Below are 15,203 nucleotides of genomic sequence, written 5' to 3' on the forward strand. Positions count from 1 at the left end.
GAAATTAGTCCCCCTGCCAACTCTTATATTTTGTAGCAGCCCAGATGTCACGCTTTGCTAATATCATACTAGACTGTAATATTTTTATAATGTAGTATAGAGAACCAAAGCAGAGCCAAATAGACACATTGCTGCCAGATGGCTGACCTTTATTTACTGATAAAAGTTTTTTTTTTAATCATAAAACTTGAACTTGTTAGAAATGAGCAGAGTTTTCAAGTTTACAATTGAGCCCCATCCTCTCTCCCAAGAGCAGGAGGGAAGATGAGCTCATGGAAAGACAGGGTGCATAGAAATCCAGAAGTTTCTGTGGAGCAGGGACAAAATGGGGTGCTCCCAGGCACACGGGTCTTCTATGCTCAGGAAGGGCAGGAGCTGTCACTCCTGAAATGAGCTACGGGCAGCGTCTGCGCGCTGTGAGTTGAAGGTCACAGCCACCGCCTCCAGAGCACGAGGTGGCTGTTCACTGTCAGGCGATGGCTCGTCTTCCTCCCGTGCCTTTAGCTGGAAGAGAAGGCTGAGGTCGAGTGTGTGGGCTCCCCGCCATGCCTTTAGCTTTCTCCCTGAAGCCATGCTTGTACAGTAACCAAGTTCCTAATTGAATGTAATCATGTTATTTTTACTTCAAGGAGAGGCTAATTATCCCTCCTTCGTATTCCCTTGTAGATCTGTTTCCTTTGAAAATGTTTTCCATCCTGATTCAAGCATTATTTTTTCTTTGCAGTTGGCTCTAAATATGGCTAGGATTTTAATGAGTCTTTTCCCCATTCTAATATTTTTCTTCCCCAAACAAATCTTTCTCCTTACATATTTATTGATATTGCACTCTGAGTGCTTCATGGATTCATCATGACCTTGAAAACAGAAATTTGCCTTATTCTCTGTCATCAGTAGTCCAATTATCAGTTATTTTAATAACAATAAATGGCTTCGCCAATAAATGTATTTCCTATTACAAACTCCCTGGGTTTGTTACTTTTATATTTGTTAATGATTTGCTGCCTCACTCATCTGAACTATATCACCTTTTTAGTTTATTGTCAGTTAAATAATAATCATATTTTCCCACACTTCATAGATTCATCAGGCCAGCAAGCTTTTTATCACACTGAATTAGGATATATTAAAAACCAAATATTCTGCCCAGTCCAAAGATTTCCTGATTCAGGTATATTAAGAAATCTATCCACCCCTCTGTTTTCCCTCCTCATTTCCTTCCTAAAACATAGGGTCTTATAAACACAGTCTTGATTATTGGTAGTGCTCCCTCTACACAAAGTGGTCACCCCTGCTAGCTAGCTTGAAATCCCACCATGCAGGATGAATGTCTGAGTGGTTGAGCATTGTGTTTCGAGATTTTTAAGGTGAAAACAGCAACTGGGAGGGTTAAGATGCTCGGACTCACAGTCAGACACCTTGGGATCATCAGCTCCAAGCCCTACCTCTTCCTGTGCATGTAACTGACCTTAGACATCTCACTTCAGTGTTCTGGATGTCTGCAAATTGAACACAGCAGTGGCCTCCAGATTCTTGTGAACACCAAGGAACATAAGCGTGAGGATTTGCAAACTAAATACCAGAATCACCAAACTCCTGCCGGCCTATTAGTGGGAGGAGGAGAGAGCCTTCTGAGCAGTTACCCTGTGTCACACGGGACCTGGGTGTGCACAGATGAGTGAACATTGAATGGAGGTCCCTAGAACAAGTGGTACGTGTTGTCATCCTACCCAGACCTAACCTGGGCTTCCTTGGAAATTTTCTGTCCGTGTGCAACTGGAAACATTTGTTTAAAGCATATATATTTAAAACAAAACAAAACATAAAAACCTAGCCGTGATGGAGTCAGCAAATCCCTTTCACCAAAGGCTCACCTGTTTTATTCAATCAAGGATCCTGTAAAATTAATTGACCAGATGTCCTTTTACTAATTAAAGTACACACCTTCCTGGTGACTTCTCTTCGACAATGTTTTTCATGAGTAAATAAGTAACCGGGAGAACAGCAGCAGAGGCGCGACCGGGGGTGCTGCCTGGGCCCGGCCGGCCCTCACCTGTGTTTTCAGCCTCTTCCCCTCATCCCCTCACACTTGAAAGCAGGCCTTTCTTGTTTGGTTTTTAATCTGTTATTTGGGTAATTTCTCCTTCCCTCGTGTTATCTCTAAAGGTATTTTCTCAGTTCCAAGAACCGATTTCTTTTCCAAATTGCCTGGCTTCCTTTTCAGTCCTAACTACCTTTCCTCTATCTTTTAAAACATTTCTCCCACCAAAGTATTTCTCCCCGCCATTTAATCACCTGCTTTGCTCTCGTTTCCTTATCCTTCTGTAAATGTCCTCCTTTCCACAGCAGACTGCCACCTCAGAAAAACTCTTCAGTGCCTACTTCACGATATCAACAGTTTTTTTTTTTTTTTCTCGGTGGGGACTCATTTTTCCCCAGTTGAGTTTGCTGTATATTTTCTCCCATAAGTGAATTCTCATGGTATATGGTAGGAATATCAGCTCTCACTTTCCTCAAACAGACTTCAGATACTCTATGTCATCTGTAGTTTTTATTTCAGCAATCCCTCCTGGGGCCAGTTTTTTCTGTAATGCAGCAGAGTCCCCTCCGAACATGAATCTGTCGTGCCCAGAAATGGAGATTTCCTCAAATGCATTTCCTCACGGGTACCTGAATGTGTGGTGTGGCACAGAAATCACAGACCTCACTATCTTCCTGTGTCTTTTCATGATAATCTTGAAGGGGAAACTTGAGTCACCTACCAGCCTCATGGTGGGAAGAAAGATTGCAGTCTCTGGTCCTGGCTGTGGCCTCTCCAGTTTCAGTAGAATGGGAAAGGAGAATGGAAACAAATACACATTGATGGGACTTTCTTTCCCTTGAAGCCCCAAATGAAGTCAGCTCAAAGCCCTGCCTCCCTCAATAACCCCCAGCGACATCAATTCTGTGCTGAAGCACTCATCTGCCTGATAAACTCCACCCTTCATGGAATTAGTCCATGCTGTACACCCTGAGTCCATTTTAGTGGTGCATTTTCTCTAATTCACCCTTCTCTGGAGTTCCCATACAAGTTACACAGATTGTTTTCAACTCTTATTTCCTAACACTCAGGAGTTCTTTGAGTTGTCATTTCAGTGTCTCCTGGGTCTTGTTCCCTGGTCCTCCAGCGGGTGGAGGAGCACCTCCCCCTGATGACTGATGGCCTTCAGCCCCTTCACTTGGGCTTTCTCAGGCCAACCACGTGTTTCAACAAGTTGTGTAAATCCTGATGCATTTCTGATTTTTCCTCTGCTCCTCTCACATGTTTGGTTTTTATTTTTCATTAGTTTTAAAGATTCCTCTTTGTCCCCCTTTCCCCAGTCTGTCTCGTTTAAGTTACTTACCATGTTCAGTGCCTACAGGTAAAAAGGAAGTGTCATCTTTATGCTCCAAGGATTCATTATTATATCTGAGGAGATAAGATGCTAACATACAGAACCCAGCACGGAAGGCCCTATTTTGTAAATATCAAATGATCAAGATGCTAAGCTCTACAGGGTTAAGGAGAGAGAGGCTTCATTGCAGGATGGAGTAGATGGGTCAGGAAAGTGCTATAGAATGGAAGGTACGCAGGGAAAGGTGTGTGTCTAAAACCAGAAACTCGGGTGTGCTGAGAGATCGGCTAACACACGGACAGGCCAGGTCATCACGACTCGGGGGTTCATGTGGGGGACGCCTAAGACACACGGCAGGAAAGGCAAACTAAATCCTGACTGTGACGGGCCAGGGTGTATGTTTGAGACGTTATTTTAGCAGCTTTAGAGAGACTTTGAGAATATTCTGGGGGGAAACGGCAAAATCAAAGCAATGTCTGAGGTGCAAATCAAAGGTCTGATTGAGAGGCGTCTTCGGGAGGAGGCAGGCGTCTGCTGCAGAAGTCAGGGGTGAAGCTACCAGGGCAGTTTGGAGGAGTGGCCACGGAGGAAACCAGTGTAATGTCCACTGAGTGGTCAGAACCACCTGCCTGTTGGGTAACTAGTGAGCAACAAGCAGGGGATGATTGCACAGTCTCCCTTCTGTATTTCACTTGCTTTCCCTTTCTTCAGCCTTGGAAAGTAGTAGAGGCGCATTTATTATATGATCATGCAAATGTTTATTGAAAGATTACTACAAATCATGAACTGTGCCAAGGACTTTATACAGGTTAACTCATATATTCTTCCTGACACACCATTTAAGATGAGGAAACTGAGACCCAGACCAGAGGGGTCAAGTAACTTACCTGAGCGACATGACCAGCATCCCTCAGGCATTTTGGCTTCAAAGTTTGTATTCCTACCCACTATACTGCATTACTTCTCATAGCCTGGTTGTAGGACAGATTCTGTGTGCAAACACCCTAGGTGAACATCCAGGTCCTCTTTTTATGTTATTCTAGTGTGACTGTGAATTTAGCTGACTTCACTAAGCCTCAGTCCCGATCTGTAAAATAAGATAATAAATCCTATCTTACGTGGTTATGAAAAGATTAAAAATAATCCATCTTAACCACTTGCAGTTTTTGGTAAATTTTCTTTCTATTCTAATAATGGGTGATTCAATGAACATCTATTATTAGTACAGAAAGTTCTAGGGAATCCCGGTTTGGCCTCATTCCCTCGGTACTGACCTCTCTTCCAGGTGAACTGAATGTCCCGTAAATTCTCTCCTGACTAGAAGCAATCAGAGTAAGCTTCTCTTTCCTTGCCAGCACAAAGTTCACACTGTGTTGTGTGTTTTTGTGACCCTTGCCTCTCACTTCGAGCACAGAGGTAAAAGAGACCCCTATCCTTAAATCATAGGTGGGTCTGCGTTGGTGGCCAGTATGTGGTGGCTAGTACGTCTCCCAACATTCACTGGGAGTAGTTGCAGAATAAACCTTTTATTCTCATTTCTCTAGACCAAAATGTGTACCTCATATTTATATCTAATTGTCGACACCTAAAGACATCCAGTTTCTTACTCAGTTGACATAATCTTCTGATGTCATTTAATTAGGAGCACATGTGTCTCTAGCAAGCATTTCATTAGTAAATGGTATGTAAACAGTCATCTTGCTGCTGCTTCAAGACATTTTGGTGACATTCAGCCAGCAGTTTGCCTTTTCTTTTCCAGAGATTTTGTTCACAAATAAATCATAGTTTGCCCACTCCTAAAACTGACATCGTATGCTTTTGTGCTTGGTATCTCGGACTGCTAAGAAGTTTCTGTGTCATCTCCACTGGCTTTTTCTAATCAAGGTTTTCCTGAAAAAAAAATTTTTTACTTTATTGATCCTTGCACACCTCTGTTCTAAATCTTCGTAAAGACCAATTAAAAATAAATTTAAAAAATTCTTTAATTTTAAAGAATCTGAATGAGCCATCCACCATCCATCCTTTCTGCAGAGAACTACTCATGCCCTACTTTCCTAATCAAGTTTGCAGTTTCCTTTCTTATGAATTTTAAACCTGTAGTACTTTTGCTATTTTTTCAACCTTTACTTACTTTGCTTACTCTGAGTTTGAAATGAAGGCTTTTAAGTTTGGATTACGGTTTCTTTTTCCTTTTCTTTGTCTCCCTGCTGCTGGTCTCCTCTGAAGCCACAGGCTCTCCGTGGTGTACACCCCCCGCCCCCCGCAACAGAGGCGTTCACGTAGTCAGGGGAAGACCCTCTTGCCAGCCCCCCTGCGGCGCCCTACAGGAGGCGCTCGCTGGCCCTGCCTTCCTTCCGGCGGTCCTTTCCGTCAGGGAGGAAACTGCTTTTGAAATCACTTTACAGATAACAGATAATAGAAGTAAGATGCAGAAGAAGTAATTAGTTTTCTTAAGGTTAAAAATGAAATCAAATAGGAGCACAGTTCTCTGAGGCCCACCTCCTCATTGTTTGCTGACTCCGCTACTTGGATCAGGAGTAGAAATGGGAGGAAACCAGCCCTTCCCTCTCTGCAGTGTCGTTGTCCACCTTTCCTTAAATAGGCATCTGCGATCATGTAATTTTTCAGTAAGAGTCTAAAATTTTCCTTCAGTGTAATAGCTATTAATTTATATTTCAAGTAACATGAGGAACACTCAAGGTAAACCCAGTATTGTCAGATCTGTTCTCAACCACATTCAGTTCCGGACCTGTTTGTGCTGTGAACTGGCTGGATGGTCGCCGGAAGTCGTTTAACTCTGAGAGGTCTCAATTTCCTAATTCATAAAATAAATGGGCTATATTTTCCCCAAGGTCTCTTCCAGGTCTAACTGTTTTTAATCTATGCTATAAGATAGAAGTAGTCATTGCCAACTTTCTCAGTATTCTAGGTATGCCCCCTGAGATTTTACATGCTGGGAGAATTTTATCTGCAAAAATCCCAGGCATAAAAGTGTACAAGTGAAATATGAAAGGCTTATTAAACAAGCCATACCCTTTCAACTGGGGTATGACAAGTGTGGCTTCTGCTAACAAAGTGACACAGCTTCCTTACCCAGTGAGAATACAGGCTGAGACTGGCAGTTCAGATGTCAGGTATGTTCTGTACCATATCAATATATTTATATGTCACTTTTCAGTTAAAGTTACGATTTTTTGACAACCTACATCCTCCTTGCTACAATCAGAGGGAATAATCCCACAGGTTTCTGGGGTTTTTTTTTTTTAACAGTTTTTGCAGCATCGTGATCTCAAATCATAACTCTGGGTAGTTTAATGTCTCTTCTTGAGAGCAGGACAATTTCTTTCTTCAGGAGGCATGAATTTCTGAAGATATGTAAATCAGAATTTTAATCCATGTGAGCCCTGTGTATGACTAGGTCTGAGGAACTGTTGTCAATACAAAGAACGAAAGCCAATTCTAAGATTTAATTTCTCTAGAAATCAGAAAATATTCATTAAACTAATGAAACTTTAAAGAACAATGCTCCCCATGTATCACATGTCCCTTAGTCACTCTGGGATGTTTACAGTGCAGATTCTGATTGCTTCGTTCTGGGGCAGGGACTGAGATTAGGATGACAAACTGTCTGGGTTTCCCCATGGCTAAAGGGTTTCCTGGGACAAGGGACGTTCAGTTTTGAAACTGAGAAAGCCCTGAGCGAACACTGTGAATTGCTCCCCCTACATGAGATTCTGTGCCTCCATCAAGCACCAGGTGCTGCTGCTGCTCTTGGTCCTCAGATCAAGATCTGAAGAACCGAAGTCAAGTACTAGTTTCAGAGCATGTGGTCTGGGTGGCTGGTTTTCTCTCACTCTTTTTATTTGCGTGATCTTGTGCACGTTTCTTATCTTACCGAGCCTCAAACCCTCATCTCAAAATTACGATAGTAATAAGTGCCCACTTCATATAGCTGTGAATTTTAGAAGAGATCGAGTATAAAGTCCCTGATCAATTAGGAATTCTCAACAGTTGTTAGTTTCTGCTATAGTCATTATCTTAATTTTTTCTCCTATAAAATATCTGCGAAATGAATGGCATTATCATACACAGCTGTAAAAGAAACTTGATTAGAAATGATCTTGACACTTGGTTGACTTGAAAGAAACAAAATTTTACTTCACTTGTATCAAGTCTTTGAGCAGGTATGTCTTTAGAAAGTCAAGAGCATATGGCAAAATAACAAATATGTGCACAATTTCATGCTTTAAATGTGAATATGCAAATGGTAACAACTCTGCATCTGCATCAAGTTCAATGTCTCATGATAACCGGCTCACCATTCAGTAGTGAGTCTTTTCATATTTTTAATTTCCTATTATAATTCACCATGTACCTAATCGTTAGAAAAGAATTTGCATGTTAAATAAATTGGAAACTGATCATCATTCAGGTGTTTTTTGATTCCCTTCTAGTGACTACTTCTGGAGATTCTAGGCATCCTGTTTTTGACCAGGTAGTCTAGCATTTGAACTTTATAGCCAGAAATCAAATTGTGAACTTAGTGGGCAAGTTTATGATTATTACGCCATGGATGTGACCTGAGCCACTGTTTTCTCACTCACTCCCTGAACCTATAGGAGTCATAACTTTGATTCATGATTTGGTTGTGGTTCACCATCTAATCAATCAGCAAGGCAGTTGACTCCAAATAATTTATTTTATGTTAAGGTCATTTACTAGTCTGGGAATAGGTAACTCTTTGGTAATATTTATGATATGTTTTTATAATAAAAAATATTAAATCATGTATTTCAGCTTTCATATGACAGAAGAGAAAAATAAGGAAACCAAGACATTTGGAGGAGAGCTCGTACTAGAACTGAGTTTGTCTAACTTCTGGTCTCAGGCTTTGTTCCCTGCACCAATATCGACAGAGGATAAAGAAGAAAAATTGCATCAATGCTTGAGCATCGATCACCTACTTTGTCATTTGTCAAAGGAGTAAATGCTCCATCCTTGCCAAGCCCTTTTGTAGATACTCATTTCATCTTTCTCCTCTATTGATTTAGTTCATGTTTTCTCAGACTTCCTAACTTCCTTTGAACTTGTTGAACGATTACATATTCAAGGTCATTCACTAATGCAGTACAGAGTCACCATGAAGGAAACACACAGCTCAGGGCCCAGATAAAAAGTTAGTGCACCACATGAGGCACATCCATGAGCAAGTGTGATAAACATCCTATCTCATCTTCAAGCATCTTGAATGTGGCCATACATTTATTACTGATTTGAATATTTAATTTTCTACGTCCCCATGAGTTCAGGTTTTTGCAGTCTAAGGTGCATTTATTCTCTAAGCAGCAGACTTCCTTTAGAATAAAGTAGTTTATGTAAGTGTTTGTTCCTTCAGTGTCTTGTAATCCTCAAGAAGCCCTTGGCCACCTACGGTAAGAAACCTCCTCTCTTGCAGAGCCACTTTAAAAAATCCCTAAGGCTTCCAAAACAATTTCATCTAACCTTTATTGGAAAGCCCACCATCCTCCATCCTACACCCTACATTTGGCAACCATTTTTCAACCCTCTCCCAGGTGCCTAAGTAAGACAAGTTGCACATGTGCACATACAAAATTATGTGTCCTTTACCAACAGCTGGCTTGGGAGGGGGGAACTCTGTGGCTGTAATCTGCAGATGTTTTATTTGAACAGATATTATAAATGGATTTTAATTGTGCTTTCAGATGTAAAACACCCACCAAGGAATAACCCTAATAGACCTGTAGAAACTCAATAAAATAAATCAATAGCATATGTCCTGGAAGAGTATTGTACCTTCTAACATTTTGATCAATACTGACATTTGACCTAAAAAATTTGTTACCTGCAGATTTGTTTTAAGAATTTGCTGATACAAGTGCAACTACGTACGAGAAAACATTTTAGGGAAAACTTTAGTCTCCAATATACTTGCCAAAATTTTTCTGACACATTACCGTGTTATCACCTCTCTCTTGCTTATGCAGCTCTTGTTGCAGGAAATAATCATCATTCTTTGTGGCAGATCCACATCCTCCTCTGAATCTCAAATGCCCACATTGTTCCATCACCTACCAGGTTGGTATATTAGCTTACTTCACGCAGGAGAGCACAAGCCACAGGACTAAATCCGAGTTCTCTGTAAAACGCAGCCAACAAAACGTAGCCAAGTAGTTCCAGAGGCCCTGAGATGGGAGTAGTATGATCAGGTCCCTCACAGGCCCCTGTCCCAGCAGACTCAGTCTGTTGTTCACACTTTCCTTCTTCCTGACACCTTGTTTGTCCATTTTCATTGAACATATACATGCTAAATATTATTGTTGTCAGTTACTTATGCCATAAGAGAAAATTAAAATTTTATTTTTAAGAAACAGCAAAAATGCTGAAAAGACTAACCAAGCTAAGAGGCAAGATGGCAGGGTAATCTAAAAATCTAAGATTTGGCAGGAAATTTGGCTAAAGAAGAAAGAATTGAATAAAATCATCATACTGTGGTCCAGCAGTGCAAACAGTCAAACATGGCAAATTCAAACCAAAAATCATAATATATTTCAAAAACAGATGGGAAACTGGGGCAATGATTGGAGTTTGGGGCTTAAGAAGGTTACACAGAGGAAAAGAAAGTAATGTTTTATTGAAGGGTTACCAAGCGCCAGGTCTTCACAACTTTTGAGACAGAAGCATTCCCCACCCCCTTTCCCACTGAGGAAACCAAAGTTCAGAGAGGTCAGTTAACTTCTCAGGGGGCCCCAGCTCCCGACTGAAAAACTGAGATTCAGACTCAGGCCTGCCTCATTCCAGAGGCTTCACCAGTTTCCAACATGCCATTCTACTGATCTCTTTTATTGTCTTCCTGGCCAAATCTCTGAAATACTTAAGTTTATGATCTCTCACTCCTTACATGTGCTTTTTCAGCTGTTGCAGTAGTCTGTACTCTGTGTCCATGAAGAAGGCTGATCAGGTTCTCACAATTTCCTTTACTAAACCATGCTGGGCCCTCTTTTAAGACTTAGGTTATGTTCTCTTATTGTTCTCTAAGAGTAGGAGAGTGACAGATACCAAGGGAATAAAACAAGTGCAGGGACTCACGCAAAAGCAAAGAGTGTGAAGTAAGATTTTTTTTTTTCAGGAAACCATATGTAGTGATAAACTTAAGCAAGAGAAGGATAAAGACAAAATTCAGCAGTGTGGTTACCTCTGGGGAAAGGCAGAAAGATGTGATATGGGATGAAAACTTAGGTAGATGCAACATCATTTTTTATTGTTTTAGGGCTTAAGTTGGTAGCAAGCTGAAAGGCATATGATCTATTATTAAGCTTTGTAAATAATATATATGTTCATATACTGCTTTGCTGTTTCATATATTACATTAAATATTTAGAAAGACATTGGTCCAAGCCCAGAGCAGCAGGGCAGCCCAGGCACTCTCCATGCAACTAAGGTCCTAAGGATGGCCTTGCTGGTTCCTCCTTCCTCTGAACAAAGCATTGCTGTTCCACAGATGTGCTCTCATTGGTCTCTCAACTCACTGAGAGTTGAGTCTGTGCTCAGACAAGGGAATAGCACACCATGAAGCAACGCTTCTTCCTTATCAGTAACTGCAGTTTGGGAACTCCCTTATGGAAAAATGATGAAATGCCCCTCTGGCCCTCCACCCTCCTACACTCTGCTCCATTCTCCATGCATGCAAATGCAATTTTTACCAGTCAATCAGCGAGGGAAGGAATGCCAACGTGTTTGATTGGGCCTTTGTCAATGCAATGCTGGATAGGAAAAATGGTCATTTTACTGTACCAGCTGGTAACATTTTAAAAATAAAGCAAACAATACTCACTCACTTAAAGCCAAATGTGTTACGTTCTTTCCCCTGTGTAGGAAATTGGAAGGCTTTCCCCTTCAGCACCACAGCAGTTATGTAATATTGCACTTAATTCAATGTTTGGCCACTGTCTGCCTCCTCCAGGAGACTGTAAGTTTTATGAGGGCAGCTCTGTCAGTTCAGGCATTTCTCCAGTGAAGACATACAGATGGCCAACAAGCACATGAAAAGATGCTCGACATTGCTAATTGTCAGAGAAATGCAAATCAAAACTACCAAGAGGTATCACCTCACACTGGTTAGAATGGCCATCATTAAAGTATACAAATGATGTGTGGAGGAAAGGGGACCCTCCTACGCTGTTGGTGGGAATGTAAATTGGTGCAGCCACTATGGAAAACAGTAAAAAAACTTTAAAAAGTTACCTTAAAAGACTAAAAATAGTTACCACATGAACCAGCAATCCCACTCCTGGGCATGTATCCTGAGAATACTATAATACAGAAAAGATACATGCACCCCATTGTTCATAGTAGTGCTGTTGACAATAGCCAAGACATGGACGCAACCTAGTTTCCGTTAATGGCAAGCAAAGCACCAGCATGCACAGGTTTTACATAAAATCTAAAAGATAAATTTAGCTGATGTGTTTTCCAGTTAAACATTAGCTTTAACATGGACTGTGAGACTCTTAACATTTTGAGTTTATTTTTGTGTATGGTGTGAGGGAATGTTCTAACTTCATTGATTTATATGGAGCTGGCCAGTTTTCCCAACACCACTTGCTGAAGAAACTGTCTTTTGTCCATTATATAGTCTTGCCTCCTTTGTTGAAGATTAATTGACCGTAGGGGTGTGGGTTTATTTCTGGGCTTGCTGTTCTGTTCCATTGATCCACATGTCTGTTTTTGTGCCAGTACCACCCTGTTTTGATCACTATAGCTCTGCAGTAATGTCTGAAATCGGGGAGGGTTATGCCTCCAGTTTTGGTTTTTTCCCTTAGGGTTACCTTGGCAATTCTGGTCTTTTATGGTTCCATATAAATTTTAGGATTATTCTAGTACTGTGAAAACAATGTCGTGAGTAATTTGATAGGGATCACATTAAATCTGTGGATAAAAGCAATCTAGTTTTAATTGTTTAAAATAATAGTCTGTACCTTACCAATAAGTATCTTTCATGTACTTTGCACAGGTTCTAAAGCATTAGATACATACTTGTTAGTTATGTATTTGAGTGCCATATTTTGTTTTTAAATATCTATCCATAATGGGAAGAGATTGCTGCATAATTATAAAAGAAAAATCTTCTTTGGGTATCAGTTAAGATAATAATCATTCCTTTTGTACCCACAGCAAATAACTATAGACACAGCTAGATTTTCCCAAGAAATATTGACAGTTATGTATGGATAATATATAGGTGTAAACACCTAATACAAAGTAAGACAATATGGAGGAAATGATGAAGATTCATAGAAAAAAATAATTGAGTGCCAAATAATTTCAATATTGTGAGGTGGAAGTGAGAACGTAGCAAAGGTACCTACCTGCCAAGAGAGTGGACTTAGGAACTGAGTGTCAGGAGCACAGGGCTAGACTGGGAACTCGATGGTATTCTCAGGAGGCCTCTTCATCAGGAGGGTGTTAAGAAGAAGGATGATTAGGAGGAAAAGTGAGAGAAAGCCCCACAACCATTTCAGAAAATTGGTCCTTAATCCAGAATTCAACAAACAAGGGCCTCACTCGTGATCAGGTTAAACCAGAAGAAACAGCAAACAAAGGAACAGGATAGTCAGGTATCTAGGTACACCCTAAGAGTGACCCACTCTCCGTGAGAAGAGCTGGTGAGAAAATCGGCCAATAGCCTTTCAAAGATAGTAATCCTTCACCTCCTCTCAGTCGTTCCATTAGAATCATCTATATTTTGTGAGGCTTAACAAAGTTGAACATTTAAAACTAAATCTGACAAGTCACAAATGTTCATGTATTGCATGACTCTGTATGAAACGTCCAGAATAGGCAAATCCATAGAGAGAGAAAATGGAGTAGTGGTGCCTAGGGCTGGTGGGGAGGGGGACTGAAAGAAAATGTGGGGTGACTGCTAATGGGGACAGGGATTCTTTTGGGGGGTGGTATTGTCTAAAACTGATTGCGGTGATGATTGTACAACTCCATGAATTCACTAAAAGCCATTGAATTATTCACTTTAAATGGATGATTTGTAGAGTATATGAATAAAACTCAGTGAAATTGCTTAAAAAATACCCTAAACCTAAGAGTTTAAAACCAGATTGAGTGCTCACTTCAGCAGCACATATATATACTAAAATTGGAATGACACAGGGAAGATTAGCATGACCCCTGTGCAAGGATGACATGCAAATTCGTGAAGCATTCCATATTTTTTTTGAGATTTGGAAATATTAACTACTATATATAAAATAGGTAAACAGTAAGTTTTTTCTGTATAGCACAGGGAACTATATTCAATATCTTGTAGTAACCTATAATGAAAAAGAATATGAAAACGAATGTGTGTATGTATATGTGACTGAAACATTATGCTGTACACTAGAAATTGGCACAACATTGTAAACTGACTATACTTCAATTAAAAAAAAACAAATTAAAAACCACATAAAGAGTGTCATTCATATCTCACAGCATATAGAAATCTTTTCTTAGAGGATTATTTTTAAAGTTCCTTATAGAAGCATATTAATTTAATAGGAATTGGATATCTACTTATTGTCCATCTCTACTAGAGAAAGAGCAAGGACAATCAGGTTTAAAAAATAAACTTTAAGAAAGAGAATTAACAGAAGATTTTTAAAATTCAATTTGGAATTCTAGAAAGGCTACGATACACTTTCTCAACAAGGATTTTAAAGATTGAGCAGATATCCACATCTCATGATGATCTGAACAAAGCCCTGTATAAAGATCAGAGTAATAGTTAATTTTATGTGTCAACTTATCTTATGCCGTGATGCCCAGTATCTTGGCCAAATCCCAGTTTAGATGTTGCTGTGAAGGTATTTTTCTAGATGTGATTGGCATTTAACTCTATACACTTTGAGTAAAGCAGATTACCCTCGACAAGGTGAGTGGCCTCGTCCAATCAGTTGAAGGCTTTAAGAAAAAGAGGGACGTTCCTAGACGTAAAAGGAATTCTTCTCAAAACTACATCATAGAAGCCCTGCCCGAGTTTGTGTCTGATGCCCTGAGGAATTCTGAGTCAAGATGCATGTACCTACTGTTCCTTGAATTTCCAGCCTGCCCCACAAATTTACTATTGATCAGCACCCATAGTCACATGAGCAAACTCCTTCAAATTCTCTCTCCATCTCTCTCTCTCCTTTGCTATCTGTCTGTGTCTTCATCTCTTTTTCTTGAGGATGCTGATTGATACAACCAGCATCAGAAGTTGCCTCTTACTCACTCCTGATGAAACAACATAATAATCAACCCAAAAATGTGAAAATTCTGCTGCCCAAAGAGATATTTAGGTTTCAAATGTTCAGTGCCCAAGCTTAACTGATCCCGGCGGTGACTAGGCTAATATCTTTACAACACAGATGAGCCCAGAAACCACAAAGCCTATGTGTGCATGTCTTGTGACACACTCCTCTCTTTTCTCAAAAGATGGCACATGTGACTGCCCACTGACACATTGCTGGGGGCAGCTTCTACGTGAGGAGGAGACAGAAGAAAAGAATGATGTGTGTGGTGTATCTGCGATATTTATGCACATCATACAGCTTACATGCACAAGGCATTATGTAGAGGTGAAAATGAAAGTGTGATTCCCTGGATTTCTTCTTTTTTACTACACACAGTGTTTGGAATTGTGTAAATAATTTACATGCCAAGGAGAATATCCAGTGTAACGATTTCAAAGGGACAATCTTTTCAGAATTCACTTTATTATTTTCATCAGTGATAGAGGCCTTGGATAAGAATCCTACTCTTGAATTCCCTGGTATTGCAGCA

General features: G+C 40.3%; 1 non-coding gene across 1 annotated transcript; it reads left to right on the plus strand.

Annotated features, from left to right (window-relative positions):
- The first annotated feature begins 13,505 nt into the window (after positions 1 to 13,505).
- LOC116157299 (U6 spliceosomal RNA) lies at positions 13,506 to 13,616 on the plus strand. Its single transcript, XR_004141327.1, has one exon. It is a non-coding gene; the product is annotated as a U6 spliceosomal RNA (small nuclear RNA).
- The last annotated feature ends 1,587 nt before the right edge of the window (positions 13,617 to 15,203 follow it).

This window comes from Camelus dromedarius, chromosome 13 (assembly GCF_036321535.1).
Source record: "Camelus dromedarius isolate mCamDro1 chromosome 13, mCamDro1.pat, whole genome shotgun sequence".
NCBI classification, from domain to species: Eukaryota; Metazoa; Chordata; class Mammalia; order Artiodactyla; family Camelidae; genus Camelus; species Camelus dromedarius.